Source organism: Anoplophora glabripennis, unplaced genomic scaffold (genome assembly GCF_000390285.2).
Source record: "Anoplophora glabripennis isolate ALB-LARVAE unplaced genomic scaffold, Agla_2.0 scaffold28, whole genome shotgun sequence".
NCBI classification, from domain to species: Eukaryota; Metazoa; Arthropoda; class Insecta; order Coleoptera; family Cerambycidae; genus Anoplophora; species Anoplophora glabripennis.
In genome coordinates this window covers 797,726-816,870 of record NW_019416423.1, presented here as the reverse complement: position 1 = coordinate 816,870, position 19,145 = coordinate 797,726, and the positions used below count along the sequence as shown (strand labels likewise).

General features: G+C 32.8%; 1 protein-coding gene across 4 annotated transcripts in view; it reads right to left on the bottom strand.

Annotated features, from left to right (window-relative positions):
* Window positions 1-19,145, bottom strand: part of LOC108909882 (serine-rich adhesin for platelets) — a 117,479-nt gene that overhangs the window by 67,166 nt on the left and 31,168 nt on the right. For 2 of the 4 annotated variants that reach the window (XM_018714329.2, XM_018714328.2), the window contains one exon: window positions 2,257-2,309. The exons of the other annotated variants lie outside the window; for them this stretch is intronic. The gene's annotated coding sequence lies outside the window, so the exon portion shown is untranslated. The remainder of the gene's footprint in view (window positions 1-2,256; window positions 2,310-19,145) is intronic. 4 annotated transcript variants of the gene reach the window in all.

Genomic DNA, 19,145 nt, shown 5'->3' with positions numbered 1-19,145 from the left:
CACGCTCCAACGACAATGAAATGCACGACCAGATAGTAATTTATATTCTAAATAGTGAATACACATACGCTAATAATAGATATCTATATGTTTTAATTTACAATATAATTTTAAAATATTACAGACAATCTAGTAAGCCGTTATTTTAATCAATTCGCTTTGGAATCATCACCACGGTTCTTAATCAATTAAGTGCAAATACTTTTTATTCGCCTAAAATAACGATAATCAAATTATACCGTAGAAACTGGCTACTGAAGCAATTATAATATTTTTTTTCGTTGTTTACTACATCGAGCTGTTACAATGAGCAAACCGCCGCCGAGACATTGCCCAAAATTAGTTCCCTACAACATAAAAATGTAGTTGTTGGTTTGAGGAATGAGAAAGAAGCAATTAATCTTATAGATCCTAATGTATTTATTTTATTATCAGAATTCAAAAAAATTTGAGGGTGTTGGTTTTTTTGTAATCAACTGTAAAATTTGTTTGTTCAGAAGAAAAAAATAAAAAAAATCAAGGAAGGAAAAACAGTGGCCTTGAATTTTGCCACTTCATTGAAGAAGGTATACTGCATTAGATATGGTATTTTAATTGCATTTGTTTGTCCTTGTTATTGTATATTTTTTGGCAGCGTAAAACAATCTAGAAGGACAGAAGTTTAAACTTGAAAAATTATCGGAAATGTAAGACGTAGGGATTTTTCGTTACCAGTACCAGTCGTGCAATGTTATCTAAGCTTGGGGGTTACACGGCCTGTAAACAAACATTTATGAAAACTCTGTACATGTCTGCCTCTAATTTGAAGCTTCTTATCGATCAATTTATTCGATACTTATCCATCGGCACCCTAATGCCTCCTCTGTCAGCCTAGCGTGCCGTGTCGTTTATGCGAGTGGAGTGAGCTTGACTCTTTGCTTGGTCGAGTATATGGTACGTGTTTTTGTGGCAGTCAGTAGCATGGTGTATCGTGCCCATAGAGGGGCATATCGGAATACCGAAGTCGAAATTGTATAAGTAGTGACATCTATTAAAGAAAAGCCAAACGACGAAAACAAAGATGACCACCGGTCGCTGAATTGCAAGTGGAAATGGATCTTATTTGTGGAAGGGCGAAACGGGCGGTGACTATGAGACGCTTTCATTATAGCCATCCTTCTCTGTCGCACGGATTTCTATTACTTTCCGACTTTCCGACCCTGTATACCTACTGTATAATTTTAATTAACATAGTTATTAATTCATTTGGTCAAATTCTTAAAGTTAAAGTATATAGTGAGTCGTGATAACTATAATAGGTACGAAGATAACTTAAAATAAACGAACACACATCAATTATAACTTATTATCTCAAGAGTATCTACAATTGCTACCTTTTATTCATTAGACCCATGACTGGATACTAAAAAGTCAGCCAACAAATTGAAACTGCGGAACGATTGGAAGGAAGGTTTGTTTTGAATCATTTGCAGGATGTAACTCTCAAAAACGGTTGTTCGTCCCTTTCAAGAAAATTACATTCCTTTGAAGGATGGCAACTCCGTTCGAAATAAAAGGCTATTTTTAGTCCCGAGAAGTAATTACACCATTGTGCCGTCAATTTTACTGCCATAATGGATGTTGACGGGCGTTATTAACTTCGCAGGGGTGAGATAATTCTAATCTAATTTTATGGTGTGACAAGCGGACGATATTTTATCGAATCGCCGCAAATTCCTTTATACGCCACACGGTTAATAAAGCTCGAATTAAACTTTAATATAAGGAGTACGAACCAAAACAATTTGAACGCGCGTTCTCATGCCTCTGTTTTCATTGGCTGGTTAACGTAAATATGTTCGAGCTCTGCCACCTAAAATTTCGTTCGACAATACCTAAAAGCTGCAGGTACAGGGTGAGCTGGGAAACGCGTTCTTCTTGAAACCGACTGAAGATAATTCATTTCTGAATATAACTACCTCTTTACACTCTCCAGTGGCGCTTATGTAATTATTTTCTCAGAAACAATGGTCGATTTTTACACTATTAAAAAAAAACGTCTGATTTATAAAAGGGGAAAATGTGACTCCATTTCGCAACGCCAGTCCGTTCCTGGCGTGTATATAAAAATTGACAATTAAACTCGAACCGTCCTATTCATCCATTACCTGTCTTAAACAAACTTCCGTTTCTCCGTTAATGATGCTTTATAGCCTTACATTACAATTTTTATCCCCTGTAATAAATTCAACTTAATGAATCAAATGATGAACTCACCGATTAACAGATTTGATGTTGGTTGTGAATTTTACATGATCCCGTCGTAAAATCTGAAAAAAAAAACCGATCCATTAATACAGAGATTAGGTTGGTAGCTAAACAGCATGATAAAAAGCGTTAATGATTTCTTTTAATGGTTTGCATGAGAAACATAAAACTATATATATAAAAAATTACTTTCTATAAACCATTTTGCTTGTGACCAATGGAAGACTTCTGAGATCGAAATTATTAAAACAATAAAAAACAAAAAGTGATATTTGTCATTTTTCGCGAGATTTTACCGATCAGCGATCGCATCTTCTCGAGTTTGTCATTGTTAATTGTAAACGAATCATTAATAGTGGCGACGTTGATATTTAGAGATATTTAGTTGGTTGCTTAAGCTCAGAGGTCACGTGGCTTGTAATCATTTATGAATGCTCTGTATTATACAGTATGCATCAAAATGACGAAACAAAATTCTTTTTTTTTCCAGTTGAAATTTAAAAAAATCGCTAAAACAGGTCAATTAGTAAATAAAAATTGTCACTTTTCTGCAATATTTTCTATTTTTTTAGCCAAAAAAAAAATGAACTTTGTTCCATCGTATTGGGACACACTGTATATGGTGTAAATCGTTTAACTGGTACGTAATTAAATAATTGCAAAGGACAACACAAATGATTCATTAATAAACATATTATAATAAAATAACGACTGTTTCAAGACTTGTCGATTTTACAGGAAAACAAAAACAGCTCCTTTAATAAAAATACAGCCAATTACAGAAATTATAGAAAATTAACAGTAATTATTTATGCGACCTTCAAATCGATAGTAATTAAAGTTATTATTATTTAATTGTGTGCATTTTAGTGGAAAAATACGTTTCTAGTTCCAGTCGCGTTGAACTTTGATAAAAACAAATGTCAACAGCTATCAAATTTTACGAGAGACACTTTTCAAGTCTCCTAAAACCCAACCAGACTATTTTGTTTAGCCTAGCAATAAAAACGAATGCAGAATATTTGAAAGTAACGAATTTATTACAGCTGCAATTAAATATTAATCAAAAACAGGTTTTAATGATACGTTTCAAGGGTAACAGTTAAATTAGCAATCGTTTATAGTAATTAACATCAGTTTATTATGGATATAAGGTGTCGAAAACTGTTGGGGGCAGGAAATTGCACCTTAAAAAAACAAGTCGAATAATACATATTTCAAATGGTAGTTATTATAAACTAACTAAATTTATTTTCTAATCTTTACTTCGACATACAGGGAATGTTTTCTGTTGAATTTAAATACGTCTGCCAAAATTGATGACTTTCTAACAAAAAACAGATCAGAATACAAAAATTAGTAATATTCTTTTGTCCATTTGCTGCACATTTATTAATTGTACAAGGACTCATTATCTGGGTCTGGATCATTTTAGGAAAATACGTTCGTAAGAATACTTGACAATATAATTTGACGCAGGTTATTTAATGAAGAAAAAATAAACTCTTCTGAATAGTGTCTTAATTTTAACATATTTCTGCCAAAAATGGGAAGATGTTAATAGTATTTAAAAAACTCTTTGCCTTCTGTTGGTGCAGCCCAAAACCGAAACGCGAAATTTTCATCCGGTTTTTGCGTGTAAACGTCAAGATTTAATCCTACGCCGTTAAGTGCTCGAGACTGTTTTGCTCGTAAATCTCTCCCCTTAAGTAATTTCTCACATAATTTCTCACACACATTACGAACTCTTAATATTTAATGTGCAATTTCGGTCTATATGGCCGATCTTCGTGCTCTCGCTCGGCGGGTAATTGCACGGTGAGAATTACGGATTTGCATTCTACTATTACTATTACTTTATTCACACGATCATCAGGTGAACCGAATAGTCATCGTGCGAGGACAGCTGAAGGTTTTCCGAAGGTGAATTTATCTTACTCCGCATAAATCGTCGCGAACAAACGCAGTGTTCCGCTTCCCTCAAGACTAACTTCTTAATCAATTATATTCGTAGTCTAAAACGCAAATAGAAATATCAAACATAATAAATTATCCAAACCTATTTATAATAAAAACAATTGTAGATATGTACTTGATTTTAAGTAAGACGGATTAAAAAGATCATTGTTTCAAATAGTTTCGTGTCAATATCAGAAACGATAATCTCTTTTGATCTGATATCTGTAATTTAATAAATAAATATGTCAGTTTATCTTTTTGAATGGTCAAAGCAAAATATTATATAAGCGCAAAAATCAATTTCAAACACAAGGTTTTTATTTATAAATCATACAATTTAGAAATAACTAAACCAAAAGCAGTGCCATTATTTGTTTCTGAATAATATACATATATTTCTACATTTGCTACGTAAATCTGGATTAAGCCGAAAAAAATCCCTATGCGGCATTACATTATCCGACTTGAATTAAAAAACGGTCATAACCGTATGTCTCTGTTGGCATTTGCATACAAAGTGAAAAAGAAAATAAAGCAGAACAAACCCTTCGCATACATGAAGTCTATAAAGCATAACAATAGTAATAATTTTATATGAGAGCCATCTCCTCCATACTAGCGGCCTCGGAGCAGAACGTATACGCATTTTTTATGTTGATATTATTGTATCGGGTGTCATCTCTAAAGGAAAATAGCGAAATATATTGGAATATCGATTCTATAAAAGGTTCTCCTTTGTGGACAAGAATTCACTTGGTCAGATATTCTCTGAAAGTCAAAGCGGCTTTCTGGTTAAGGAATAGAAATTTGCTAGAGGAGCGATTCGTTTCAATTGCAAAGGAAAGTGGCGGATTTTAATTGTGCTTTTACCACTTTTACTTCGAGATGTATTCGTCTGGAAAATAAATAAAATATGCGGTATACGGGTACACAATCAATAACTGTTAATAACAGCTAGAGCTGGAGCATGCGATGTCAGTGGCGTCAGTAAGAAATTTTAAAATAAAAGTACTTTTGTAGCGGATGTTTTATTTTTTGCTACAGAAAACGACTTTTACACTGATTGAACAACGAATTTCTTTAGATGTAGCGACCGTGTCAACGCATGAAATACACTTTAACACTAAAAACAAAAAAGCCACAGTGACCCTACTTCCCCGCTTTGTCTATGCACCAAAATGTCGAGCTAATAATAATGAAAATCGCATACTAATCTCGTTCTAATAACAGTCACACCCGTATCAATAAATTGTAGCGATTTCAGTTCAGTTAAAGTTAAAACGCAGAGGAAATGCCCATAAAAAATTGTCAACATTAAGAAAATGTCATAATTTTACAACTTTGCCTCGAAATTTCCGTACACCGAAGCAGCTGTTTCAGTAACCAAATGAAATACTGTCGCTAAACAAATATTCTAGTTCACCGTTTGGTTATTCCAATATTTGAGAAGTAACAAATGAGCAAAAGAGAAAAAAGCGTCTAGCTACTTTAACAAGGTTAACAGTTTTGTGAACGTTAATAAAAGAAAAAATTGGTATCAATATTTTAGAATGTCAGTCTGCTATACCCAGATCGGAATAAATGTAGCTATTAAATGTTAAAAGCAACAGAATTTTAATTTCAATTAGAGATTAGAGATTTATGTTTACAGAAAGCGTGGAAATTAATAGGGATTATTAGTGAAAGGGTCTGAAAAAAATGTAAAATGTTTTTTTTATCATTATTTGTCTTAAACCTATTGTCAAAAGTGGAATTTAATTCTGCATGTTTATTAAGAAATTACTAAACACTGTTCATAAAAAAAATGAGATATTATAGTCTTAATTAACACAGGCACTAATAAATCCACCATTGTACAGGGTGCCTCGAACTCGATAGTATGAGCCTATTGTGAGGATACAAAAAATTTAAATAAAATTTGAGACTCGTGGTGTTAAATGGGATGAGGTAAGCTCCATTTTCAATCAAAAGTATTATCTTTGGGATTTGACAGAAACGACTAATGACGTCATCAATTATGTTTTTTCCAGAGTCATACCCAAATGTTTTCCTGTTAAAAAGCTCTCTTTTTTATAATAAACTTTTAATAGAGAAATTTTTTTTCTGTATTAGTTCCCGTTTAAAAGTTATAAGCAATATCGTCCTAAAGAGTCTCAAAGGAAATACCATTCGTTGCAAAATAATTGAATGTTCGTTGTTTGAAGTGCATAAATGTCATTAAGAATAAATAAAACGATTAAACTCGATAATTCTTTAATACATTTAAAACAAAAGATGATTATAACAATAACTCTTAAAAAATAAGGCAAACGCTTTCATACTGCATGCATATTACAATCTATTCTCTATATAATCTCCTCTAAAAGTACAAAAACGAAATCGTTTCCAATTAATTTAATTATAGAATTATTACTTAACTCCGACATTTCAAGTAGCCCCATGAACGGCTCCACAAGGCACTTGATTAATTCATTTCTCAGAGCAGTCATAATTAAGATTAACTACTTAATTAACTTCGATCTAACTACTACGCCTCCACAGCTCAACACAAGAACGGAAGTTAAGTCGGTATACGGAAGGAGCTCTCTGTGCTTTCAGCGGGATTTATTAACATGACATAACGCACACATACAACTTCCATCAAGTATTTAAATTTTCTCCGCAACCGGCAACCAGTGCATTCACCGCTGTATCATCTAACTTTTCAGCGTTTTTAATATACGAGACACGGGTAGGAACAAAGCAATTAAATTGTTAATTTACCATAGAGGGTGATTCACAACCTAGAACCCTTTGGGAATAGATGCGTCATGAAAAATGGAGTCGATATCGTAAAAAAAATTGTAAAATCCTTGGAGTACTTTCAACCCTTACATCGCTGGGCTACTGTGATCTCTAGCGTCATTCGCCCACGTGGCTCCAGCCGATTCCGAATACTGAAATTCGCTTCTAGTATTATCGTTGTTGTGATAGTGTTTACATTAGTTTTTCAAGTGTCAAAAATGGCTTACGTGTGTAGCAACTCGGAGTTGATGGATATAGCTTAAATTTAAGGTGAAGCAAGACATTTGTGTTAGTATGGACATTTTGAATGTTATGATGTAATTAACAGTGGTAGATTGGGGGGAGGATGTCCAGTTTTTTTAATAAGCTTTTCTCAATGTTACAGAAATTTCTCTTGTGACTCCAAAACGGTGCTTAAAAAATAATTAACAGTTGCATTCCGAAGATACAAACTTTTAGAGAAGAAACCCTGTATATTTTCAGATATTTGGATAACTTTATTAACTATAGTGGCAAAGTTTGACAGATCTATTTCTAATAATAAGAGAGATGTGGTTGAAATAGTCTAAAGAGTTTTTTATTTCCATACTTTTTTGCCATATCTTTCTTATTATTAAAGATAGATCTATCAAACCCTAGCTAAGGAAGCTTTCTATCCACATATGTAAAAATATACACGGTGTTCTGTCAAAAAATATTGAATTGTTATTTTAAGTAAAGTATAAGAATTTTCCTACAATTTTGCCCCTATTATTATTTATAAGCAGGAAAGCAATAAAGATAAGGGGGCAAGGTAGTCAAAAAATATATGAGCCACGTTAAAAAATTTACAAGCAATTCCAACAGCAGGAAAGGCAGATTTCTCAATCCCTGCAAACGAGCGCGTCGGGAGATATTCTAGGTGCAGTCAATAAACTTATTCGCGATAATGAACACAAGGCTGGAAGCAGACACGTTCTGAATACACGCCCTAAACATTTAGCTATTTTTTTTTTCAGCTGAAAGTTTACCATCGATAGTGCAGAAAAGCTCAGCTTTAATTAAATATGTAGGTGGATAGGTACACCTGAGCAAATGCGGGGAGCAGAGCAATTTCCATGGCAACAGCTTTGTCTAATGAGAAAGTAAATTATGAATTAATTAAGTGTGCTGATTCCCTAAGAATGGGATCAATAACTGAGCCACGGCTGAGCCATTTAGTAATGATGAACAAAATATAGGTACAAGCTGCAACTGGGTGTTAATCAAAATATGTTTGAAATCAATTTCCAACAATATTCACTTTTAAGTGTGCACTACTAACTGTTTGTTATGTATTAAGGGCACAATTCAAAGTTGATCGGATCATTAGTCCGCAAAGTAGTGGTAAAACCTAATAAACTTTATTAGGCATTAAAACAAATTACTCCTGTTGTTAACCTATTTTAGGTACCTACGAAGTAAAGCATAAAATGAACTTGGTACAATTATTGCAAAACAAAGTTTAAGTATAAACTTATTTTTTAAGAAAATTATACTAAAGAGGTTCAACTGTCAATCTTTCTCGATACTAGTAACTTTTTGGTGTCTGGCGTGGAATTTAGGATAAAAAGAAATTAATGACTAATTTTGTTTGTTTAAAAAAATATATATTCTTAATTAAACCAATTAACTGAACTGTTTTGAGTTGAGTTGTATCAAAATTAACTCACTTTCCAAATATAAATTGTGTATGTTTGAAAGTCAAGGTGAAATCAGCAGTTGATTATTTAGATATTTATTTATTTTTTTTAATAAATATCTAACATATGCCACAAAAGTGAAGATTTGATATTACAGATGTCTTTTATATCTAGAATGAGCGTGTTTCGAAAGCATGTTTTACTCTTGTTTGTTTTTCCAATACCATTTACCCCACCATCAGATATAGAAGAAAGTTTTGTTTTGGAAAAGCAAATTATAAACCAATTAATCATATTTGACAACCTGTAGAATTATTCACGAAGCTATTTCAAATAAACTTTTGGTCAATACTCATTAAGTCATTACATGAAGTTTTGATATCAAATATCCAATGGCGGCTGGTGCGAGGGGGCGCTAGGGCGCAAAGTGTTTACAGCGGTGGTCATGGTTACCGTCGTGCAGCAGTCAAGATGGAGTGGTAGTAGCCCCTCTTTAACCACGCACTTTGGGCTCTGTTTAGTACGACCGTAAGCAAATATGGTAATAACTGTTCACCGCTTTTTTTCTTAATAAACGTAATTTGTTCAGGTATAAATAACCTATCTAAATAGTATTAATAAAATACATATAATAGCTATAACATCAATCAATTTGGATAAAGACCAACATAAAATTCCACCACGATAAACGAATTAACATATTTCTAAATATAACTGTAAAATCAGGGATACTTTTCTCAGCTTTTTTTTTTGTATGTTTCTCGATGAAACAAACTAATTAACTTAGTTCCGTACAATGACGTAGACATTGTTATTATTTTACTTTTCAACGACTTCATCAGGGTTTAATAACACCCGGTAAAAACACACAGGAATTGCCTATTTAAATGAAATTTATGGCAAGTATGACTGACATATTGATTCGAACGTCACTTACCCGTCCAGCAGGTAATTGCAGTCAACAAATTTTCTATTATCTCTTCTAAGATTACCGCAGAGCACATAAAGGATAATAGTATTTCCTTTGTCGACCGGTTAATTATCTACGCAAAGATATGAATATGGTAGCTAATAATAGATAGTGTGTGTACACCGTAGACGAGGTGAAGTGAGTATAAAATAAGAGAAACGCTCGCTGAGAAATAAGCATACAAGGGGCCGCTGTTCGGAGTTTTTCGCAATTTTATCGCGCCGTACAAACTCATTAAACTTATCAGCTGCAGTCACGTCAATTCCAGAGGGTGAAACGTTATTACTGCATTTTTCAGAGACGGCTTGAAATGCGAAATGTCCTACAGGGTATAGTCTTTCCGATCTCAATTGAAGACCAAAGAGCTAGGCAGTATGTACCAGATTCGATCGCTACGCACCAACTCGGTATTGAAATATCTGATAAACTTGTTCTCATATTTATTTAGCCATACCCATATACAGGTCTGGTCGACTAGTTGAAGAATGCGCGCGCGGGCAAACGGCGCACAAACACAGCCGCACTGGGCAACCGGCCATAAATAACAGTTGTTGACAAATTGCCTAGCAGTACAGTGCAGCACTGAATTTGGTGTGATTCAGGTAATTTTAATTTATTATAGCCAATTTATTCTATTCAAGAAACTTCCGTGTATCCTTTATGGAAGAAAGAAATAGTTCCCAAAAATACAGATACACGATAGTCATAAGAAGTGCAATACCATTATAAGAATTATAGACAAGTACATATATCAGTGATGTTTAAGGAGAGAAATATCACAACCTGTTTCAACATATTCTCAATATTCTGTTAACAATTTTACTTACTTTCCATGGTATCTATTTTCGGTGAGGCAGTATAAATAGCAACAATTTTATTCAAATTGTTTATAAGCGAAAAACGCACGGTTTTTAATGCACAATTTGAGAATGTTAGTGTCAAAAAAACGGTGATATTTTTTAATAGGTCGCTTAATTACGTCTTTAAGATTACAATGACGCTTTCAGAATCATGTTTGGTTGAAAATTAACGCTTGTACAGAGGCTTAAAGTTCATAACTTTTGGAGCCTCCGTTATAAACAAATTGAATTGTGCGAAAACTATTGTACCTACAGCGTCCACTTTTGGCACACTTTTAAAGTATGACAAAACCCTCAACTTGTCATAGGTTTTATAAAATTTTAACAATAAATGCGATAGTTATAAACAAATTAAAAAATGGTAACTTTTCTTGTTTTTTTGCAATAACTTTTTTGTTTATTAACCGATTTTAATTTAACAAGTTATTTTGTAGATAATTTTACTCCCTACAAGCTGTCTGCGAGTAACTTTTCGCTAAAATTTGATGGTTTTCCCTGCAAAGTGACAAAACTGTTTTCCTCACTTATTTGTTTAAATAGAAAAGAGCTAATAAATGTTTTTGACTCACGAGATGAGAGATGTCTTGTATTATATTCCTTGAGACAATTTTACAATAATCTCGGGGATAGGACTTTTTTCGAGTTTCTCTTTTATTTTCGCTAATTTTCCTGGTGTATATACATAGTATCGGTTTGCAGGGGTTTTCTCTAGATATGTAGCACAAACTTGGTCGCGAAGGTCAAAGTCCCCCAATTTAACTTATGAATGTTTAAATAAAATTACGTATGTTATCAACATATCGTTACATAAAACCCATATCGTAATTTATACAAATAGAAGTTAATAACCTTGATGATTACATTTATTTTTATCTCAAAAATTTAAATACGTTCTCTGTATTTGATTTGTTCTAGACGCCATATAAAACACTCAGAATAATCGGTAATTATTTATAAATAACTTCAATAATAGTCATAAATAAATGTCATCAACAAATACACGTATAAAAAAATACGCGAAAAATAAGAAAAATTATTTATTACAATCATATTTTGAGTGGTTATTACAATTAAAATGTACCAAGTGTCCCAAATAAAAAAGAATCTCATTTTAGTTAAAAAAAATTTGCCTCAGTTCTGTCTGTATGGAGAAAAGTGACGTCACCATCGTTTTCTTAATATTACATACTAGCTAGTTCTAGTTTACCTGAATTCACAAAAACTTCATCATGGAGATATTAGTTTTTGAATGAAAAGTGATCATAAACCTTATGAACGACAGTATATTCTAAGAGAATACTCCAGAAAGTTTGGTTCACTATAAACATCAAAAGTGGATACAACAAGAACGAAAATAATCGTCGCTGGGAAAAGCGTTTTTCCAACCACCCCGTAGAGATATTTCTCTTGCCACCGTTCACAACGCCGCAGTGCTATCAAACGTCGTGACTGTAGTATATTCAGCATTATTTGGCATTATCTCGAAGGTGCTTGTATACTTTTTCTTTTGGTTCGGCATACAAGCAAACATCAACATTAATAACCTTTGAGTATGCACTGAATAAATTATACTACTAATTACACTCTCAGTATCGTGTTATGGAAATTGAAGGCAGCACAAATATAAACGTGTGTGGGACCGAACGTATGGGCGAAGAGTTGTCGAATCATTCCTCTCATCTTAGTTTAGTTATTTTTAATAATTACTTCTTTTAACTAGGATATTTTACACACATATAACATAAATGCATACAATAGATCGGTAAAAGTTAAGCGAAGTTTGCATTTTGATCGTGTAAAAATGATCAAGCACGTGGTGCCTATTGGTCGACGAAACGGATCGAACGGCACAATCTTCGCCAAAGACGAGCTTTCACACAGAATCGTACTCCACAACGTATAATAGTTTGCAATCGTGCGTATCATTCGCGGTTCAATTTCGTTGATGATATGACCAAAAAAGAAAAAAAAAAAGAGTAAAAATAATAGTATTTTGTATAGAGATATGGATTTCGCCGTTCAACTTGTCTCGAAAATTGAGCCCGTGAGGTCTAAACTACTTTTTAAATATCTTTTCGGGCAAATCGAAAAACCTCCTTTAGAAAATTTCCGAATTTGGCCCAGTCCGATAATTTTTTCTATGCCTTTTCCAGATGTAAGCTAACGAACAATTTAATTTGAGAAAGCGTCATTTCATTTCATATCAAGTTTAATTTCAAAATTTATATTTCAGATTAATTGATTCTATTTTAGAGATTGTTTTATTAAATTTCAAAATTCGTCAATTCGATTGCACTTCGGAAACTGTACACCGACTATCAGAAAATATCGTTTAATGTATGACATAATATGAAATTCAAATGACTTAACTGAAATATAGGTTATATTTTGTAAATTAATAGCAACTACCCTAAGTTTTAAATAGTGTTTCCTGAAGAAATAATTACTAATTGGAAAAAGGTGTAGCAAAGTAAATTGTTTTATACAGTAGTTCAAAGAACAAATTTGTTTAAAATTCAGGTAATTATTTTGTGGAAAAACGCTCGGACACTTCGATTAGTATTTTTAGTTGCGGATTTTTTGACATAAGAAAATTGTATGAAGGGTGCCTCAAGAAGAACATATGCAGTTATCATTGATTTTTTTTCACAAAATACTACATCAAAATGGTCTAGGGGTCAAGGAATGAAAAACGATAAATACGAAGAAAATTGTTTTAATTTAAACATTTTATTTAATTACCTACTTGTGTGTATTTCAAAATATCAATTTTCAAACGTCATTATTATGAAAACCGCTGATTTTAGAGATATGCTATGTTATACAAAAAGTGTTCAGAATTAACAGCACAATTCAAAAATGGCATAATACAGAGGGTGTTGAATTAAAAAAAAATCAATGATGACTGCATATGTTCTTCTTAAGACACCCTGTATATAATTTTCTTTTGTAAACGAATTTGTTCCTTTCATCATGAACGCGTAAGCAAGATGAAGTATTCATATATTGTTACAACTTTTTAATGATAATAATTCAGTAACATAATATTAAAGTTCTCGTTCTCATTTAATCACATCCTTATAATCTCCTCAAATCCTTTCTAATTATCTTCACATAAACCATTGAATATCAAGACAATTAAAATCAAATCTGCCATAATGGTAGTGGCCAGTTATATATGAATTAGTTTTGAATAGTGACTGTTTTATATAAGTTACTGGGAAGTCACAAAACATCGGCTATTAACTTGCAAATGACGTAAATGCTACCAATAAAGTTAAAACAAAAGCAAATATCAATAACCCCTTGCTGTTTGTTTAGCGTTAATACTTTAGATTACTTAACACAAAGTATTCATTTTTGTTTTACCGGTAGCAATATGTAATTGGCCAAATAATCCTTTTCATCTTTAATTAATTGCGCAACACGTTTCAATAGAAGATTGTTAAAAGAGAGAAATTAATTTAATGTGTCAGAAAATTGCAGCCAGATGTACGGAGTGTAACAAAGATACTTTGCCAATATATAAAATATAATTTATTTGATGTGGAATCAAAAACAAGTAATAATATTTAATATGAAACTCTTAACTAGTCGATTTCGTGGGGTCCCGAGCATCCTCTTTGTTTAATCAACAAATAAAAGCCATTATGTATTTAGTCCGCTAAAACGATGCAAAGGGCGAGGCAGTTTAGCAAGTGAGGAACAACTGCAAGTCTGCAACCCAGTTGTAATGAAATCTGCACTAAACTATTCAATATTGACGTCGTAAATAGACGTGTATACAAGCTTAAACCCACCCACAGGACGTTATCGAGATCTTCAAATCACGACATTCATTTATGAATATACATACCACTCCATTTTTCCGTTCTGCATCTCCAGACTAGTGAATATGCAATTTATGGGCTATTGATATCAAGGGAACTAAATATGTCTGGTACATACAGGATGGACTGTATGAGAATTGAGGATTATCTCATAGAGATGCACTAACCTTTGGACAGGACATAGCTGCTAATACAATGCGAAGCATCGTCTTAGTTTTAAAAATGTTGCCACCGCCGTTCTTGGTGGTGAAAATTCGAAATATTTGGAATTATTCATTTATCGTGGCTGAAAACATACATAGGTATTGAATTCTCAAAACCGAGAGAGTTGCACTAACCAAATTTGGACTGGACATAGCTAATACAATGCGAAACATCGCCTTAATTTAAAAAATGTTGTCACCGCCGTTCTTGGTGGTGAAAATTCGAAATATTTGGAATTATTCAATTTTCCTGGCTGAAAACATACATAGATATTGAATTTTCGAAACCGAGATAGAGTTCCGATTCCTGTAAAGGTAAATATTTTCTAAGGAAACGACCTTATTGTTGTTCAGTTTATATTTTTGAGATCACCCTATACGAAGAAGAATCATATAACCTTCGAGATAAATAATGATGGGTGGGATCTCGAAAATGCCTGAAAACAAACATGTTATTATGCTTAAGTCTTTCTTATTAAATTGCTAAGACAAAGGCCTGCCTAAAAAATTTGTTTTTAAGAACGCGCAATCTATATTTTCCCAATAGGTTGGTTTGTGAAACGTTGCCTTAATTAATGTTTGTTTTATACCCACGGAAATGTATTATAAGTTGTACAGGATGTTCAGTCAGCTAATTAAATAAAATTTTCTTGAAAAATTTTTCATTTTTCAAAGAAGTTAAAACTTTTTTTAGCTGCTTTTACTAACATAATTAGGTATAATTTAATTTTTCTGGTCCACTTATAAAAAATAAATATTTCGCTGTCATTTAATGACATTTAAAATTTTCAGTAATTTTTTTAAGTATGTATGTAAAAGATATATTTATTCAATTTTTTACTGCATTTATCAGTTAAGGAGTATTTTGAGGCATTTTAATTTAATTAAAACACAATTTTTTTAAAAACTGCTGGATGTATTGAATATTTTTACGATTTAGACTAATTTACCTCTATCCTAAAATCAACACCTGCTAAGTTATAGATTTTTAAATGTTGTCTACCGAACTAGGTTCACTTTAACAAGGCATCTTCCATTGGACAATAATTTGAATAGGAATAAGATGGTCTACGTCAAAAAATATTTAATATAGCCGCAAATTCAGTAAAAATTAGACTCAAATACTCGGCCGTCAGTAATAGTAGAAAATTGAAATCCACACAAACGAAGCATTTTCCGATGAGAGTTTATTTGGAACCCTCATCATAGGATCTATCAGCGACGTTTGATCGATTAATAACTGAACACCCTGTATGTATTGATCTTATAAAAACCTGTACAGTCAACCGTATCGAAATAATACGTATATAAAATTATTTTAACATTGGACTCCAATTTTTTACCATCATTTTCTGCTTTCTAGAAGTGATAAAAAATAATTCTTGTAGTCAATTATTGTATCATATCTGAGGGTACGTGTGTTTGCTTTAAAAGGAATTAGTACTCTGCAAAGTAAGACTGTGCTTTTATCGTGTAACACCGACCATGACGTATTTTAATTATATTTTAGAGTAACTGGCTGATTTATAATAAAAATGAGCTCGATAAAAGACATTCTACCAGCGATTGTTACATATGCCCACACTTTCTCAAATAATTTTTTATATTTATGGTATGTTTCCTTTTTCACGAGAATTGTCTAGTTAGGTTAGGTTGAGGTGTTACGTAACTTTTATCATTTTTCTTATATTAGTACTGTTAAGAATGCACGCGTCATTGCTTAATTCATTAAACCCTACAAAAAAGGACCTATTAGCAAAAATTACATTCGGATCAGTATGAAAGAAAAATCTCAACGGTTTGACTTCCAAAGGGTTTCTTTGGAATACCTTGAGATTAAAAAACCATAGTCCATTCATTATTTGTAAAGTTATCTCAAGTCTAGTGAAAATCCCTTAATACGCAATTATTACATTTTTTTTAATCAAGTTTCTTACATCAAATATTTTTTTTTATCAAAAAAACAATAAGAACGTCTTATAGAGGATATTTTGAAATCCTGCTTAGATTTTTAGTAATTAATTATTAAAGCCGAAAAGGTCATTTTTGATTTGAACGAAGGTAACAACGAAAAATCGTCGCAAAAAGCTCCTGACCAACTTAAATACCAAAAAGTCGAGTACAAATAGATGAGGTCAAAATAATATCAGTTCTTCATATAATTTTTTTTTCATACGGGCCTTCGTTAACAAGTTACGGGCCCTCAAAGGTGAAAATTAAATAGTTATTTATATTTACAGTATCTAAACTGTTAACATCAGCATGATACAAATTTGGTGATCTATAACACATGGATACAGCTTGTTTTTGAAGTTGTAAGTGAAACATTATTAAGCTCAGAACGCCAGGGACGGACTATGCTCAATGGTTAACAACACAAAAGTTTTGCATAGATGACGATCGCAATCTGCCTGCATCAAAAATAAGTTCCCTGCAGATTTTGCCAGTGATAATACCCTCTTGGTTCAACTCGCTAAAATTAACAGTTTAGAAAATATTTGTGATTGTATGTCATAGTGCACATCGATCGGCGCCTCCACCATTTCATTTTTCTAATTTTTAAATGGTACTATGTTAGAATCGTACATATTTTTTTTTAAATAAGAGTCTGGAAAATCTTACTGTCTGCTAATGTAATTTTCACTATCAAAATTTGACACACTTTACACATAACACAAAATAGGAAAATAAAACAAGAATATGTTAAAGTTAAAAAAATAATTGAAGAGAAAGAAAACTATCAAAATACATTCTCAATATGGGCACTTTCCACCACCACACACTTCCTAAGTCTACGAGTGTTATTTGATTGTACAAGGAAAAGCATTTCTGGGCTGTCTAATATTATCGCAATGGAAATTAATTCTTTGTAGCAATTCATTCCTTGTCTGTACTGGGGTTGAGTACACTAAACTTTTCAGGTATACCCACCACAGGAAGAAGTCCATCGGGTTAGAGTCTGGAGAACGTGGTGGCCATGAAATTTGGCCTCCTCTCCCAATCCATTTATTATTAAACACAAGGGATAAATAATTTCGTACATCAATATTGAAATGGGGTGAAGCACCATCGTGCATGAACCAAACGTTTCTTCGGGTGTCTAATGGAACATCGTCTAATAGTGGCTGCAAATTATTTTGCAGAAACTCCAAATGTCAATGTCCATTCAGACCTTCCTCAAAAATCTATGGACATATTAAATTATTACCCACTATTCCTGCCCATAGATATTTGGAGTTGAAAACTTTAACTTATTTTTATTTTGTTTTTCTATTGTGTGTTATGTGTAAGGTGTATTTGTCAAATTTTGTTAGTGAAAATTACATTAGCAGACAGTAAGATTTTCTAAGCTCTTATTTTAAAAATATGTACTGTTCTAACATAGTAATTATGTTCATTTAAAAATTTAAAACAAAAAATGGTGGAGGCGCCTCTCGTTATGTACTGTGACATAAAATCACAAATATTTGATAAACTGTTAATTTTACCGAGTTGAACCAAGAGGATAGTATCGTTTGCAAATTCTTCAGAGAACTTATTTTTTATGCAGGCAGATTGCGATCGTCATGTATGTAAAAATTCTGGGTTGTTAACCATTGGGCGTTCTGGGCATAATGAAGTTTCACTTACAACATCAAAAACAAGTTGTACGCATGCGTTATCGATCACCAAATTTGCATCATGCTGAAGTTAATAGTTTAGAGACTGTAAATAAAAAAACATTTTAATTTTCACATTTGAGGGCCCGTAACTTGTTAACGAAGGCCCATATGAAAAAAAAATTATATGAAGAACTGATATTATTTTGACCTCATCTATTTCTACTCGACTTTTTTGTTTCAACTACCGGGACACCCTGTATAACTTTGGCATCGATTAAGCCTTGAGAAAATATGAACAGAAAAAAATAAGTTTTTTTTTTGTTCAATAAGAACACGACTATGAAGATTGGTGGCACATTAGAAATTGACATCGAAGCAAACAATTTAATCACCTAGTTGCTAAAAACTGTTATATATTTCATTTATACGATCAAAAGTGTATGAATAAGAATTAATAAACCGGACACGTACTACACATTCATAACATTTTAAATTACTCTTCGATTTACGTTACGAGCTACTTTTTGTACGCCTGCATGAAAGACTTCCTGATTTTTATCGATTTTACGGTGAGATTTGCATAACACAAACGCAGCCACTCGCCTTAAAATGCCGCCGCGAGTGCACTTTCACGTAGACGGTTTAACCTAAACTCGATAAACACGTCCTAAGTGGCGGTACAGGTTTGCAAAAATTTCGCATAAATAATGGGAATTGTATAACAGGAAAATAGACGCACAAGTCGATCTAGATAAATATTAATAGATTCGATAGCGAAAGGATACTCGCAAATAGACTCATTTATCATAAATTGTTAAACAGGTGTCGAACACAAATTACCGAGAGGCAGCGGAGTAAAGAACAGGACTTCCAAAGCGCTAGGAAGACCGAGGAAGGAGTAGAAATGCTCCTTTAGAGGGTCTGTATTGGCGCACTGCGCCTTAACATTCAGTATATTTAGACTACAAGCCCATCGGAAATTTTCAAGGGGTCATTTGACCCAGCATGAATTACTTATAAATCAATACT